This window comes from Penaeus monodon, chromosome 5, assembly GCF_015228065.2.
Source record: "Penaeus monodon isolate SGIC_2016 chromosome 5, NSTDA_Pmon_1, whole genome shotgun sequence".
Taxonomy (NCBI): Eukaryota; Metazoa; Arthropoda; class Malacostraca; order Decapoda; family Penaeidae; genus Penaeus; species Penaeus monodon.
In genome coordinates this window covers 19,048,859-19,058,858 of record NC_051390.1, presented here as the reverse complement: position 1 = coordinate 19,058,858, position 10,000 = coordinate 19,048,859, and the positions used below count along the sequence as shown (strand labels likewise).

At 33.3% G+C, this 10,000-nt stretch overlaps 1 long non-coding RNA gene across 2 annotated transcripts in view; it reads right to left on the bottom strand.

Annotated features, from left to right (window-relative positions):
* The window catches only part of LOC119573049, a 47,698-nt gene that overhangs the window by 15,113 nt on the left and 22,585 nt on the right, over positions 1 to 10,000 (bottom strand). Inside the window, exons 2-3 of one of the 2 annotated variants that reach the window (XR_005228758.1) lie at positions 8,410 to 8,589; positions 8,074 to 8,133 (exon numbers count right to left, since the gene is read on the bottom strand). This is a non-coding gene — a long non-coding RNA (uncharacterized LOC119573049). The remainder of the gene's footprint in view (positions 1 to 8,073; positions 8,134 to 8,409; positions 8,590 to 10,000) is intronic. The other variant, XR_005228757.1, reaches the window with a different exon arrangement.

Below are 10,000 nucleotides of genomic sequence, written 5' to 3'. Positions count from 1 at the left end.
TTCTTTTTTTTCCTCTTTTTCTTTTCTTCTTATTCTTCTCGTTATTTGTCTTCGTGTTCTCATTTTTCTTATTCTTAATTATTAAATATTATTGTTATTATGTTTTTGTTATTATTCTCATTGATATCATTATTACCATTATACTTTTCATCTTTCTTCTATTTATTTTTCAACACTTTCAGACCTTTGTTTGGGAATTACCCCCCCCCCTCACCTCTTACCCCACCGCCAGTTTCCATGAATGGATTTATTCATTCATTTTTACTAATTTATATTGTTTTTTCCATAGCTCTCCCAAAAAGTCTAAAAGCCGATTTCCAGCCAGTGAGATTTTTCAGGATACTTTTGTTTTCAAATTTCTCTTTTCCATTCCTCCACCCCGAGTTACCATGGGTTTGTTTGTTTGTTTGTTTTCTTTTTTATATACCTCATATTTAAACCATTTCCACACCTCTCCCAAGAAGCCTAGAAGTTAGTGCCAGTAAGATTAATTTTTCCTTTTTTTTCAGAACTTTGCTACGGAATTAACCTGACCCCACCCTGAGTTACCATTTTATTTGCGGTTTATTTGCGTTTTTTTTTTTTTTTTTTTTTACTTGGTATTAAAACCATTTCCGTGCCTTTTGAGAAGTCGACCTCAAGCCACAATCAGCAGAAGTGCAGAGCAACTGGCACTCTTTGGCACCAGAGCAGGCGTTCGCATTGGCGGGGTCGCGGGGGGGGGGGGGGCAGTAACAGGTGGGGTCCCGCTGGCAATAGGAAAGAAAACCCGGGGATGCTATATGCCAGTCACGGGCAATTTACATGATCCTTAATGATTTGCAGTACCAGCTATGGGCCCGACCAGACAAGCACGGATGACTCTAGTATTGATTTATGGTTTGTGCGTCTTTTTAAACCCGGGGTGATTCCGGGTTCCGTTAATGGAAAAACCCGAATTCGAAAATTTAGCCGGGGAAAAATTTTTTACAAAGCGCTCATTTACACATTTCACCCCACCCTACGCCCGCGCGCGCAAAACAAAGAGAAAAAAAAGCACATGACACAAACAAACAAAAATTTTTTTACCCTTTTACACACACACAACATTGTCCCCATTGTTTTCCCCAAAATGTGACTTTAAGGTTTTTGCCGTTTTTTTAAGACGCTCCCTCTTTTAAACAACCGTCCTTTTCGGGTGTACTTAACAGGGATGTTAAACCCATTTTAATTTTAACCTTTAGCGTTATTTCAAATTTTTCCCCCTTTTTTTTTCTTTCCCTTTCCCGACTTTTTTCACATAAACGTTCTTTCCTCGGGCCTTTTCTTCCTTGGGATCTGAAACTTCTTTGGAAACCCTTTTAAAGGGGAAATTTTTTTGCCAAAAAAATTTTTTTATTAAGGGGCCCTGAAATTTTTTTCGCTTTTCCCCCCCGCAAAAAACGTTTCATGAATCTTAGGGTTACATTTAAGTGAAAAATGCCGTGGTCCCCCCCTAGACTTCCCTGCCACAAACAACTCCGCCCGGGAAAATTTTGATTGGTCATTTTGTAATAACTAATATATGTATATAAAAAAAAAGAAATATATATATATGAAATATATATAAATACTATTAAAAATTATTATATATATTATTAAATATATGTTTAATTATTTTATATTTTATATATATATTTTAAAATATAAAATATATATATTATATATATAATTATATTTTATATAATATATATTTTTATATTTTATATTAATTTTATTGTTTTAAATAAAATATTAATATATATATTATATATATTTTAATAAAAATTATATGAATATATATTTTTTTCATATATATATGTGAAAAATATATTATACATATAAAATTGTGAAATATATTTTTTAAACATATATATATGTGAAATTTTATATATATTATATATTATATATAATTTTTATATAATTTTATTTAATATAATTATTTTAATTTATTTATTTTGTGTGTGAAATATTTTTTATATATATATTATATATTATATAATATATATTATATCTATCAAAAAAAAATATATATATTATTATATTTATATCTATATATATTATATATATATGAAAAAAAAAAAAAAAAAAAAAAAAAAATATTATTTTATTTAAATATATTATATATTAATATATTTTATATATAATTATATTATAAAATTAAAAAAAAATTATAATAAAATTATAATAATATATGAAAATTTTATATATGAAATATATTATATATGGGAAAAAATTTTAAAATTAATATAATTTATATTAATAATATTATTATAAAGAAATATAATTTTTATATATGAAAAATAATTTTATATGAAATATATTATATATTTAAAATATATTTTTTTTTAAAAAAAAAAAAATAAAAATATTATAATTTATATATCTTCTATATATAATTTTTCCCGAAATTTTTAAAACAATATGAAAATATTATAATGAAAATATATATATATATAATAAAAATATTATAATATATTATATATAATTTATACTATATTATTTATTTTTATATATTGTGTTGTGTGAATTATATATATATATATTTATTTATATTTTATGTGAAATGTAAATATTTTATATGAGATATATATTTAAAATTTTTTAATTTTTATATATAAATGAAAAATATATATGAAATTATTATATGAAATATAATTTAAAAATATAATATATGAAATATTATATTTTATTATAATATTATATATATTTTTCTTTCCTTTTATATATAGCTTGTATAGATATATTATGAAATATAATATATATAAATTTTTTATATATTTAAATATATTTAATATTATATAATATTATATTTTTATATATATATTATTATTATATAGAATATATTCCCATTATATATCTAATTTTTTATTTTTTATAAAATATGTTGGTATTAATATTTAATTATATATATTTCATATTTTATATGATTAAAAATTGGTATATTTTTCCTATTTATATATATCTTTTTTATTATTATATATATATATTATAATCTTTATTTTATATATTCTGTGGAAAAATATATATAATTTAATATCTGTATCTTTTATATATATAATATATATAATTTTTTATTATTAACTTTTAAAATATTACTAAAATTTTTCCCATTCTTAAATTTTTATTTTATTTTATCTATATATATATTAAATATTATTTTTTAAATATATATAATTTTAAAATATATAATTATAATAAATTATTAATTCCCCCTTTTCCTTTAAAATATCTATCTAAATTTTATTTTTATTTATTATTTTATCTTCATAATAAAAATATATTCTTGAAAAATATTTAAAATATATATTAAAATATTTTTTATTTTTAATTTAAACTATTTATATCTAAATTAAAAGCTTTTTTTTTTATATTTTTTTTTTTTATATATATATATATATTATATATATAATATATATAAAAATGTTTTCATTCCCCTTTTTTAAAATTTTATATTGTTTTTTATATAAATCTATATATAATCTATATATTTTTTTTTATTCTATTATATATCATATAAAATTTTAATTTATAATATATTTATAAATATATTTTAATCTAAAATAAAGAATTCCTATTATTTTATTTTATATTTTATATATATTATTACGAAATTTTCTATATTTACTATATATAATTTAATATCTATTTTTTATTGTCTTAAAATTTTTTAATTATATCTATTATTTAATTTTTTTATATCTATTTTAAAATATAAAATATAAAAAATATATCTATTATTTAAAAATTTAATTTATATATTTTAAAATTTTTATATTAAATTTTTATATATATATATTATTATATTATATAATATTATTCTTATATATTTTATATATATTTTATATATAATTTATAATATATATATATATTTTATTATTATATATAATTATATATATTGTTTTTTTTTTTTGTTTTTTTTTTTTTTTGGTTTTATTATTTATTCATATATAAAATGATTTTTAATTTTAAAATATATATTATATATATATCTTTTATATATTATTATCTATTTCTTTATATTTTTTTTTTTTTTTTTTATTTTTTTATTTTATTATTATTTATTTTAATTCTTTTTTTTTTTTTTCCTTTTTTTTCTTTTTTTTTTTTATTTCTATTATTTTATTGTTTTGTTCATAGTGTGTTATGTATTTTTTATATGTGTGTTTATGTTTTTTGATATTGTATTATTTTTGTGTGATTATTGTATAGGCAATTTTGCGTGCGTGTGCTGGTGCGTGCGTGGGTTTTGTGCGCGTGTATGTGGGGGTTGGAGGGTGGGTCTGTAAGTTGGTACGCGTGTGTGTTTCTGTATAATTATTTTTCTCCTTTTACTTGTACAAGAATCGAATAATACCACAAATATTGCCTTTAAATCCTGCATCTGGCACCTCGCCGCCACCAGGCAGAGCTGGAGTCGATGCTGACCTTGTTGATGCTAAGCTTCAAACTTGGCACCTCGGCATATCTCGCGCCCACTTGTCGACCCCACCTCGCAACTTCTCCCGCCCCCTCCACCTTGCATCTTCTCCCCCCCACCTTGCAACTTCCCCCCTCCCCCCACCTCGCATCTTCTCCCCTCCCCCCCACCTCGCAACTTCTCCCCCCCCCCCACCTCGCATCTTCTCCCCTCCCCCCCACCTCGCATCTTCTCCCCCCACCCCTCCAATATACTCTCATCTCTACCCTTTCATCTCTTCGTTTCTCCTTTCTCCGTTTGTTTCCTCGTTTTATCTTTACTCTTGCCTTACCATCATTCTCATCATTCCCTTTCTCTTTCTCTCCCTCCCTCCCTCCCTCCCTTTTCTCTCTCTCTCTCTCTCTCTCTCTCTCTCTCTCTCTCTCTCTCTCTCTCTCTCTCTCTCTCTCTCTCTCCTCTCTCTCTCATTGCTTTTCACCCTCCCTTATCACATAACCCCTTGACATTCCCGTTCTCCCTTCACTCATTCCCCGCCCTCTCTCTTTCATTCCCATTCCCTCTTCCTCCTCCTCGTCCTCCTCCTCCTTCACTTCCTATCCCTCCTCCTCCTCCTCCTCCTCCTCCCTCCTCCTCCTCCTCCTCCTCCTCCTCCTCCTCCTCCTCCTCCTCCCCTCCTCCTCCTCCCCCCCCCTCTTATCCAGGCCTAACACCCTATCCAAACCCTATCCCGTCTCTTACAAGCTATCTTGGGTTCATTACGTCAAGCGGCCGCAGAAATTGGCACGTTTGGCGGCGCTGCCTTTGAGGGTGAGCTGGGTGGGGGAGGGGGGGAGGGGGAGGAGTTTATAGAGACGAAGGGAAAGATGAAAAAAAAGGAAAGGAAAGAGCTAGTTAAATGGGGAAGGACGGGGAAATAGAGTGATTTGAATGGAATGAAGGAGGACGGGATCGAAGGTTGAAGAGAGAGAGATGGATGAATGAGAGAGGGAGAGAAAGAGAGATCCAGTTTTAAATCTGATTTACAGTGACATGACACAGACAAAGACAGATACATATATTGAATAATCAAGGAAAAGGGGGATACGAAAGAAACTGAGAAGTGGGAGGTAAAAGAGAGAGAAAAAAAACAGCTGACAGACCGACAGAGACGTACGATAAAAAAGCAAGGGGACGAGAGACAGGGAGAGAAGCACGACTGTGTACGTAAAGGCAATCGATGGAAAGTTTCATAATCTTTTCTCACTCATATTTATGCGCAGACATGCTCTCTTGGCTCAGGCACATGCGTATGTATACATTTCGACACGCTTGTGCATTTAGCGTGTGCGCGTGTGTTTATGAGAGAGAAATAGACATACAAAGAGGCAGACAGTCATTCAGTTAGTCAGGCAGTCAGTCGATGAGTGAGTGATCGAGCAAGAGAGAAAGACAGATATTCGGACGGATAGACAGACGTGAGTACGTATGCATGTCTGTCCCTAAGCTGAATAGAGAGAGAGAGAGAAAGAAAGAAAGATAATATATATATATATAATATATATATATATATATATATATATAGAGAGAGAGAGAGAGAGAGAGAGAGAGAGAGAGAGAGAGAGAGAGAGAGAGAGAGAGAGAGAGAGAGAGAGAAAGAGAGAGGGAAAGAGAGAGAGAGGAAGAAAAAGAGAGAAGATCCCGCTCCATTGCCCACTCAACCGCTGTTCCTGGCAGTAATCCGAGCCACCCACCCCTCCCCGTCCTCCCCTTCCCCCTCTCCCTCCCCTCTCCCGGACGTCTCCACCCCCGCCCACCCCACCCCATGCCCTCCCCTCGATGCCCACGTGGTAAGCACGCCGGGATGGAGTGCCCCGTCTTATCTGCTCTCACGTCCGGTCCGATAAGAGACACTTCAGCGCATACCGCGTCGCCAGCCCGGGAGTTGCGCCTCTGCCTCGAGGACTGGCAACAGGAAGGAGGAGGAGGAGGTGAGAAAAGGAGGGGTGACAGAAAGGAGGAAGAGGAGGAGGTGGGAAAAGGAGGGATAACAGAAAGGAGGAGGAAGAGGAGGAGGTGGGAAAAGCAGGGATAACAGAAAGGAGGAGGAGGAGGAGGTGAGAAAAGGAGGGATGACAGAAAGGAGGAGGAAGAGGAGGTGAGAAAAGGAGGGATGACAGAAAGGAGGAGGAGGAGGAGGAGGTGAGAAAAGGAGGGATAACAGAAAGGAGGAGGAGGAGGAGGTGAGAAAAAGGGATAACAGAAAGGAGGAGGAGGAGGAGGAGGTGAGGGAAAAGAGGGATAACAGGAAGGAGGAGGAGGGGGAGGAGGTGAGAAAAGGAGGGATAACAGAAAGGAGGAGGAGGAGGAGGAGGTGAGAAAAGGAGGGATAACAGGGAGGAGGAGGGATAACAGAGAGGGGAAGGATGAGGTGGAGGTGAGAAAAGAAGGAATAACAGAAGAGGATGGAAGGGAAGGAAGGATAACGGAGAGGAGGACGGAAGAAGGAAGAAGAGGATGGGAGGAAAGGACTGTTAGCAGAAAGGAGGAGGAAGAGAAGGAGGTGAAAATGAGTGGTGACAGAAAGGAGAAGGAAGAGGAGGAGGTGAGAAAAGGAGGGATGATAGAGAGGAGGTGGGGAAGAAAAGGGATAAGAGAGGGGGAGGAAGAGGAGGATGGGAGAAAAGGAGGGATATCAGAAAGGAATAGGAAGAGGGAGGAGAGAAAGTGAGAGATGGCAGAGCGTAGGAGGAGGAGGGGGAGAGGAAAAGAGAAAATGCGGGATAACAGAACGTAGGAGGAAGAAGAGAAGAGAAAAGGTACGGCGATTAGTAATAGGAGATGAAGATTATGAAAGGACGAATGAGGTGTTTAACGGAGAAACAGATGATGGAGGGAGACAGAGTAAAAGAAGAAACTATTACAAGCGTCGATGAGAAAGAATCTATATTAACAAGGACTAAGAACACTGGAAATAAGATAAAAAATAAATAAAATGCAAATGAAGGATATGCGAAGGAGAGAGATTATGAAGCGATTAATTAGGGCGAGCAAATACTAAGCATAAAGAAACAGAAAACGGGAGAAAATTAATTAAGGGACGGTAAACGGAGATTAATTACACAATGTTAAGAAAACGGAAGGTTAATAATAGATCGGAAATACTAAACAAAGGGAATGAGGAGTAAATTGATTAAGTAAAAACTAAACTAAACTAAACAAAAAGAAAATAAGGAGCAGATCAATTAAAAAACGTAAACCTTATGCCCAAAGAAAACGGGAAGAAAGTTAATTAAAGATCTTAAGCACTAAACGAAAATAGGAAGAAAAAAAATAATTGTTTACTACATAATCTAAACAGAGAAATGTGAATAATTATATTAATTTAGGGAATGTAAACACTAAAGAAAGAAAATGGGAAGAAGATTAATTAAGGAACGTAAACACGAAACACAAAGAAAACGGGGAAAAATGCATTACCGAAAGAAAACGCGAAGAGGAATGTCAATGAAGGAACACAAATTCCTCATGAATCAAGGAACATTCATACTAAGCATAATAAAACCTAAATCACAAGATAAAAGGGAGTCGTAAAGAAACGTAGATGCCAAACAAAAGAAATGTGAAAAGATTTGAATAAAAAAAAAAAAGAATTATGAAAGATCAAAGTCACATCTCACCATCAAGTCAGAAGAAGTGAAAACATGTAGCCTCACGAAGATGAAGTGAGCTTTCGCAACCTGGGATAGGAAAGAGAGAGGAGGATAAAGGAAAGGAGAGAGGAAAAACAAGAATGATAAAGGAGGGGATATGACAAAATTGCTATGCCCGTTTTCATTTTCTTTTTCCGTCCCTTTCATCTATCTCCTTTTTCTTATTTGCATTCTTATTGTTGTTCAATTCAGTATTATTGACTTTCCTTAGCCTGCTTTTCCTTATGTTTATAGCAAAATGACATCAGGAAGGAAATAAAAGAAAAATACGATAAGTTGAGAGGTATAAGTAAGCTTTATTACCCCATCCCGTTGTTACCCAGCTTGGTTTGGGTGAAAGTGTGGGCCCGGTCGGGAAAATCTTCCTTGTGGGCGCAGGACTTCTTTTGGTCTGACTTCATCTGCAGTGACTTCGCCCTTGGAGTTCTCGAGGCGCACACCCCGGGCGTCGTAGCGGGGTTGCCTCGCTCGCAGAAGTGGTCTCTGGCAAAGAACAATGAATCGCGATCATGTTTCTTGTTATTGTAAGAATGTATAACTTGTTGGCGTCTTTTGGGAAAATTGGCAAGTCTGTTTGTTGTCATCATGTAATTAAGTGTAATTATATATGTGTGTGTGTGTGTGTGTGTATGTGCATATATATATATATATATATATATATATATATATATAATATCTATCATATCTATCATCTATCTATATATTATATATATATTATATATATATTATATATATATTATATATATATTATATATATTATCTATCTATCTATCTATCTATCTATCTATCTATCTATCTATCTATCTATCTATCTATCTATCTATCTATCTATCTATATATATATATATATATATATATATATATATTAATGATACTGAATACATATATAAATGGATATGATATACATGTAAATGTGTCTCTGTGCAGCGATAGATAAACAGATAAAGATATAGATACAGATATGTACAGACAGAAATAGATACCGATACATTCTCCATGCGCGGGGATGTGCGTATTCGCGCGCGGAGGCGATTAACTCGGCTACAGAAGCAGTGATAAGCAATGAGGGTGTCTGCTTCCCCTCACTCAGTAAATACGCTTTATGCCCATATATTAGAGCAAGTCACAGGCGGCCTGGAATAGCAACGGAGCGTCTGCGTGTTACAATTTGGCACCTGAGCGGGTATCTCCTCTGCCTGGTCATGCCCTCTGACCAGTGCCAGCAGGCACTCCTCGGCCAGACACTCGCTGCAGTGAGACCGACAGACCTTGCTTGGCATGAGATCAGGAGGAATGCTTTCGGGAATCATTCGGGGTCTTTCGTAAATTTAGGTTGATAAGTGTCATTCTCACGAGGGTGAAACACACACACACACACACTTACACGTACACACGCACGCACGCACACGCGCACACACACGTAGACAGACATGTACACACCCACCTGCAGAACACCAGTGACACTGTCCTTGTTTTGTTTTTTTCTTTCTTTCTACTTTTTTCTTTCTTTTTTGTACTCTTCGGATTTGTTGGCAATGCGTACCTAACAGATGAGTGTTTTTTGCAAAGCCTGTATTAAACGCCTCTGTAGTTGGTTATTCGATGGAATGACGAATATATATATATTTTTTGAAGTCAAAGAATTAAAAAGTTGTAATCCTTCTTGTCAGTGATGTAAATTAACTGTGGTTTTCTATCCATCTATCCACTGGTGTTCATTTTTGCATCACTTCTCGCTGTGTACGTCGACCGAAACACAGGTTAGATCCAGTTTTAAGTCTGGATCTCGCCTGCACTCGGTTTGCCTAACCTGACCTTTTCGTTTCACAGTGTCGTAATGTGTGAAATGCAAGAGATATGGGGTTGATCTTTACAAGTGGTGTTAGCGAGGGGA